A 1,684-nucleotide genomic window follows, 5' to 3' on the forward strand; every position below is an offset into this window, starting at 1 on the left:
ATTTTTTTCCACGTGCTACTGTGGCCTAGCAGGGCACGCACACAAAAAATTATCCCGTTTCGAGTCCGTATGCATTTTCTACCATTTTCCAGGCAGAAAACCCAGAAAATACTGCCCGGACGTGACGCAACGTGCGTTTGTTGTCGGATTTCGTTCATTTTGGCCGTGGGGGGCCCAGGTGGGGCCCCACACGCGCTCCCAGAAGTTGGGTGCAATCCGTCAAACCGCTCAGGTACTTGCTGTGGAAGGGGGTGGTTTCGGTATGGCCGGAGGGGACCCTCGGTCACACCTCTCCGCTTCGCATCCGCCAAACGTGCCCAATTAACGCTTCAGAAAATGTTAATGAATTCAAAAATTCTCGGATTCATAAATATTACTGAATTATAAAATGTTAATGAATTAAAAATTAAAATATCTCAACTTTCACAGAATAATTTTTTTCAGATAATATTTTTTATTTTATGTGTTTCCGATAATTGCATACCTTATTCTGTGCTATGTATATTCGATGCAAATTTTTTAAATATATTACAAACATTTTTATGTATTTTGAGGAAAATTTTTAATTTTTCTCAAAATAAGCGTTCAATATTTAGCTAATTTTTTGAACAAACTTTGAAGACAAATTTCAAACTAGATTGAACATAAATATATTTTACATAGTCCATTCAACATTACCGAAACCAGACGAGTTTTTTCGAACATAAGCGATACCATAGTTCATACTTAGAACATTTAAAAAAAATAACTACTCGTCGTCGTCGCTACCCAACAGATCGACGACCTCCCCGACGTCACCGCCGTCACCCCCGCCCTCGTCGTCGTCGTCGCTGTCCTGGGCCAGCCGCTCCCAGTCGATGACGTCGTCGTCCGACGACTCCGCCTCCGCCTACGGGACCACTGGCGGAATCGCCGCCGCCGCCTGGATCGCTGCCGCCTGCTCGGCGGCCTCCCTTGCAGCCGCCGCCGCCTCTGCAGCCGCCGCTGCAGCCGCCGACGCACGTAGGGCGATGAGGTAACCCGGCGTATCGTCGGGATCACCGTCCTCCCGAAGAACTAACTGCTCCGGCGGCAGTTCCACCTCCGGCGGGGCGGGGGGATCGGCGGGCGCCGACGCAGGTGCGGGAGGAGCCCGACGGTCGCGCGCTGCTGGACGGGGGCGAGGGACAAGAAGGCGGCGACGGTCGCCGACGAGGTCAGGCGTGACGCTGGACTCCGCCAGCCGGAACGCGCCGATGACGGCGGCGTACTCTTTGCCGTCCCAGAACGCGTGACGGCCGGCGATGTTGTTGCGGCCGCCGGTCCGCTTCTCCTCGGCCGTGGCGCCTGGCCCGCGCGTCGGGTAGCCGTCCTTGTCGAGCTTCCAGTCGTGCGGAAGACGGCAACCCGGCGGCACGAGGAGCCCGAACCGGTGCAGCTCCTCCGTCTCCGGCGTACTCAGACTAGACGGCCACGCGCTGGGTCCGTCGTCGCCGCCGGTGCCGGAGCTGCTGCCGCGGTGGAACGACATGTCGCCGGCGGGATTTTGGGAGGTGGAGACGGGAGAGGAGCGGTCTTTGCGTCGTCGGGCGGGGAGCGGTGTTTGCGGCGACGGGCGGACGGGGGGGATTTATAGGCAGACGGCGGGGGCAGCGGGCGGTCGGGTCGTCGGGCTATCAATGCGACGGCAGTCGAGGCAGACGAG

Source organism: Triticum dicoccoides, chromosome 5A, assembly GCF_002162155.2.
Source record: "Triticum dicoccoides isolate Atlit2015 ecotype Zavitan chromosome 5A, WEW_v2.0, whole genome shotgun sequence".
NCBI classification, from domain to species: Eukaryota; Viridiplantae; Streptophyta; class Magnoliopsida; order Poales; family Poaceae; genus Triticum; species Triticum dicoccoides.